The sequence below is a fragment of the Drosophila obscura genome, unplaced genomic scaffold (genome assembly GCF_018151105.1).
Source record: "Drosophila obscura isolate BZ-5 IFL unplaced genomic scaffold, ASM1815110v1 contig_179, whole genome shotgun sequence".
NCBI lineage: Eukaryota > Metazoa > Arthropoda > Insecta > Diptera > Drosophilidae > Drosophila > Drosophila obscura.
The window spans coordinates 4755150-4760852 of record NW_024542766.1 but is presented as its reverse complement, the minus strand read 5'-3'; positions in this window follow the sequence as shown (position 1 = coordinate 4760852).

Here is a 5703-nt window from a genome sequence, read left to right as displayed (position 1 = left end):
CCATCTACGTAAAGTTTTCTCTTTTTTTTTTTTTTGGTTTCGGGTCTGGGGTTTGGGTTTTTGGCGCACCAAACACATATGCCATAGATGCAGATAAATTTGCTAGACGTGCATTGGCGTTGGGTTTGGGTTATTTTTCGGGGGGTCTAATCAATTCCAATTAGTAGTCCAGTCCTCTGATGTATTCGCTGAAATTATTATTTATCATTTGGTTATTTATTTTCGTAGGAAAATTCATGTCTGTGAGGAATAAGACTCATTTGGTGGCTGCTTGACCCGTGTGGGGGATATGCTAGATATGCCGATGTGATGTGTGCTTCAGTGTTGATTAAAGCTAAATGGTGTTGGAAATTGTTTTTGTTTATTTTTAGACTATGTTTCAAATAAGAATTAAATTGTGTTGCTGATGGTTTAAAATGCGTTCGTTTATGTGTGACAGTGTTAAAAAACACCAAAAGCAGTGTTGGAAGATCTGTTTCTGTAAAATCTTTTTCGAATATATTGATGATATATTGAATATATAAAGAAAATAGTATTGCGGATTTTACAAGAGACATTCCTTTATGCTAAACAGTGTTGAACAATGGCAAAAATGAATTGGTAAATGGTTATATGCTTTTTTTAATGCTATCTACTTTAAGATTGGTTGGTAGACTTTTAAAATTTACAGAAAAATTGTCTATAAGTACTTTGGATGCTTTTGACTTGTGTACCTTGATCAATAAGGTCAAAAACAGTGTTGAACAATCATTTCAACCATAGTTTTCGTTTCCTGCTGAAATGATTCTATGCTTCAGGTGATTTGGATTAATTAAAGCCAGAGCCATCACATTCAATCACTTGGATCAGATCCCATCTTTAATGTTCCACAAAGTCAATATTATCTCTTGAATTATATCGCTACGCCTTGACCATCAACGTTCAACGGCAACAGCAATTGACAGGTTGCGAGAGGCGTGAATGCCAACAGGACAGGGCTCGTCCCCCCCAAGGACTCGTCAGTGGAGTGCGAAAAAGAGATGTCGGTGGTGGGGAGGAGGAGGAAAGGTCTCTTCCCACTCTGGCTACCGTCTTATAAGTTGTTGATGTGGCTATTAATTAATGCGTCATGGAATGACACAACGCCGACGCTTTGGCTAGCAAATTTATGAAGATGTATATATGTATGTACGTGAAGATGTATCCATGAGATACAGATAGTTCTCGGGGTGTATGGGTAAAAGCATATTTATGGATTATGAGGGCATAAATCTCAGTTGAGATCCCAGAGTCCAGAGTCCAGGCGAGTCGCTCCGTCCAGGAGCAGCAGAATGATGATGGAATATGCGTATTTTTTTAATTAGCCAACAGATTTATGAGTGTCCTTAGCGTGTGTATCCATGTGTGTGTGTGTGTGTCTGTGTGTGTGTGGCCGAATCGAATGTGTGAAGGGACTGGGTAACCATTGGGAATTATCCTGCAGACGTGCCACACAGGATCCAAATGATTTATGCATTCGTTTAATTGAGAAGTTCGAACCGAGAAAGCAGAGGAAAAGAGAAACGACGACGACTTTGATGGCTGCCGCACACACACACACACACACAAATCCTGAAAAGCTTTGATTATAATCGCACCTGAGCGAAGAAAAAAAAATAAAAGTAATTAGAGTGGAATTGCCTCTGCCCAAATCAAGGATGGAAAAATTGCATAGCAATCGTAAGGAAAAATAAATAATTGAGATGAGAGATGCGAGATGGGATAATTCCCACATAATTAGCAAAAGAAATCTCGAGTGATGATTTTCAATTATTATTGGCATTCGGACTCTGAGGGATTTCTGGGTTGGGGGGGATGGGGTAGGGGGTAAAACTTTTGGCGCATCTTAATTAATTCCTGTTTGATGGAAAACACTTTTACACAAATTGATGGGGTGTTGGGTGTGGAGAGGAGAGGAGAGAGAAAAACTTTTACCTGTCCGGACATCATCAGGGTGGAGGACTTTCTTCCTCTTTTCTTCCTCCCTCTTGGGTTCTTGTCAGCTTCAATGACCTGTCCTGGCCCGGGACACTCTTCTATGCTCTGCGCTCTCTATCTCTCTCTTGAAATCCATTTTGTCAACTTTTTACAACCGAACTTCTCCCCTGAAGTGAATTCAATTTTTTCTCATAATTTCTGCTGATTCCTCACACACACACACGCACACAAAAACACATTGAATTCGTCCTTTCAATCAAGTGGTCGCCCCCAGGAGCCAGAAGGTGGGTGGTGGTGGTGGAGCCAGAAACCCTTGCAACAATCGCACGTCCACGTTCACATCCGCGTCCAACTGTCAGTCAAGTGGCCGACGCCTTCACCCACACGTCACACCCACTGCCTGGGCTGCCTGGGCTGCCGCCTGCCTGCCTGCCTGTCTTTCTGTCTGTCACTTCAGAACTTTACTTGTTGGAGCTCTCAGCCTCAGCCCCATCCTCATCCACAGCCCCCTGCCTCAATCTTCGTTCTCGTGTTCGTCCTGCGGCATTCAGCGCCAGCATTCAGAATCGTCTCCTACAAGTCCCACCAGCTGAAGTGGCAGTCGAAGTCAACTCGCTTGAGAGACATTGATTGACTTTCTTAATAGACTTTACGTCTTGTCAAAATTAAAGAAGGCTTCTACCCAGAAGATCTGCTGCTGTTTTTTGTTTTTGGGCATTTTTGGGGGCACCTAAACACCGTTGACAGATCAAATAAATAGCCAAGAGATTAGTAGGCATGTATCCTCGGGGATTACATAAGTAAATGTCACAGGAAGAGCTCAAATCTGGCAAGGGCTTACACAAATTTAGTGACATTTTATGGAAGAGAAATGTGCAAATTTTAAATGTAATTTTTAAGGTGTGAAAACTTTTTAAATTGCTCTTATTTTAGGGTAGAAAACTACGCTAAAAGATGCTTACAAATTATATTAAAAAATGCATGAAATATCATCTTGGCTGGCAGCTCCCAGCAACTCAACTCGTGCCCTAGCTGCCGAGGGGCGCTGCTGTATGACGCGCAATCCATTATTGTGTTCTTAAATAATCCAAACAAATTATAATTTTCATGAATTATTTAACAAATCAAAGCTTCTTAATGCTTGCTTTATTTTTTTTTTTAGATCGCAATCTCTTTAAGAAAAAACTGTAGAAGAATTTCTTCCTAAAGCTGCAGCATCTCTCCTTGAATACCTTCATGGGATCTGCAGCAAAAAGTGTTTCCCATATTTAGCCCCAACTAAATCCTTGATGCGATTTCCCACAGCGATAGAGCTGCACTGCTGTTCGATGGAACACCATATTCAAGGGGTTTGTCTGTTGTCTTGCCTTGTAGATTTGCCTTTGCATCGACAAATCACATTATTCGCAGCGTGAGACATTCGTCATGTCTGGCGTTTGGACATGGCCAAGGTCTAGGCCCCCAGTGCCGCCGCCGCCGCCCCGTGTTTGGTGCTGTGCTGGTTGGACCACGTCAACCCGCGTGTCGGCCACAGTCACAGCCATCCGTCATGACTGGTGACGTTGGCGTCCTCGTCGTAGTCTCGTAGTCTCATCGTCATCGTTGTTCAATGCATGAAATCGAGTGCACTGGCATCGGATTTGAACAGTTTGATGGATCAACTTGCGCACGTCCTCGTCATAACTCACACAACACTTTCCCAACCAACCATCCATCCATCCATCCATCCATTCCATTCCGTTCCGTTCCGTTCAGATATGGCCCTCGACCCGTCCGTTGTTGGCCAAGGCCTGGCCTCTCTCCCTTGCCTCTCGCCCGACGATGTTTTGACGTTTGACGTGAGAGCACGTTTGATGGAAGATCTGTCAGGGCGGGAGCATTGAGCCTTGTTCCAATTCGCTTGCAGCTTTAGCCTGTCTGTTTCAATGTTGGCCAATTTGCAAACTGAATGATTGTCGGTGGCTTTTGTTCTCAGTCTCAGTCTCAGTTCTCACTCTTCCACACGTTTCATGTGCGGCATATCTGTTTTTTTTGTGCTTTGTTTTAGATACCCCATGGCCCCCCCACCTGATTTATTGGCAATTAATAAAATTGAAGTGTCATAATTCATAAAGCGTAAAGCGGTCTCTCCTGTAAGTTATCTACTCAGGTCGCTGGTAATTGAGTTTCGTGTCGGAGGTGTTGCGAATTTTTACTGAGATTTCAGAAAAGGGAAAACGGAATGGTTTTTGCTTGGGAAATATGAGAAAGAACTACGGATTTTAAGTAGTTTTATTTTTCTGGTATTTCTGATATTTAAGCTTAAAGTTTTGGGATGTTTTCTGCAATGTTTTTTATTAATATTTTCTGCTATTTTCTATCATTTGCCGGTATTTTTTTAGTATTTTATTGTAAATAATCGTATAATATTTAATTAAAATTTTGTTATTTTTTTGTTTAATACATTTATCTATAGTATTTATATTCTCGGTATTTTTTTTGAAAATTTTTTTCCATTTACTTTCAATTAATGCCTATTTCAATGATTCACAATTGTATGATGTTTTTCTGAAATCTTCGGTGATTTATCTGCTTATTAAAGGCATTTTTACTGATATTTTATGCTTTTTTTTTGTAGCTTTTTTATTTTTTTGATTTCTGTTGATGAACAGAACGTTCTCTTTTGGTCGCTAATATTATGGCGCTTGGAAGCATCAATACTGCTTGGCCTAGCGACAGGAATGCAAGCGAGACCAACAATTCCAGTAGCAGCTTCATGTTCGGTCGATTGATAATAAATAACTTTTGTGGGAAGTGCAGATATTAAAATACGATTTACATCCCTCACGGATCATTGGCTATGGATTAAACCGTGAGATTTATAATTGCTTCCGGGGAAAATAATGAACCATGGTATTAAAACACACGCAAAACGTGAGACCGTGAAAAAAACTTCTTTAAACGTAACTTGGAGATGGCCTTTGATTGCTTCAAAACGTTCGAAATTTTTAATGTGGGTATTATTGTATTTTCTCGTACTATAAATAATGATATTTCTCTTGTATTTTTTTTTTTTTGTGGAAACTTTTTTAAACTTTCTTGGTAATTTTCTGTTAGTTTATTTAATTATTTATTTATAAGATTAATTCTAGTAATTTCTTGTATATTCGGTGCATTTCTTACATTTTATGGTAGTCTTCTGTAATAATCTTCCATTTTATTTTATTGTTCCGATAACACTAGTCAACACGATTTTTCCTCAAGGAACAAAACGAACTTTTTCTTAAAGATTTGGGGCTTAGAAATGGTTTGATGATAATTTTTTTTTTTTCTATGGCAGAACTTTTTTTTGAAGAATTTTTGAAAACTGGTATTTTTTTTAAGCTTTTTTCAGAGGTAGCGCTTGTTTTTTTCACATAGCTCTAGAATCTTACGTCTGGTTGTAAAGAACTTTGCTATTTTGAAAAGGTAATTAAAACAGCTACAAAGGAACGCGATCAGGTACCAAATGTACAACCCTTGTTCGTTTGCTTTGTTCCCAATTGGCAGTTGGGCCCGCAACCTTCCAAAAGGTATTTTTTGTTCATTTTTTTCATATTTTAGGTTTGGTTAACGAATTTTAGCTCCAAAGTCTCTCCATAGATTTTAATGAGCGATACCTTGAACGACGCCAAATTAATGCACCTATACACAAAAAAATAGAGGACACAGGATATAATTTTTTTTCGACTTTTCCTGAGTTTTTAAAGTCAAAATTTCGTAACAAAT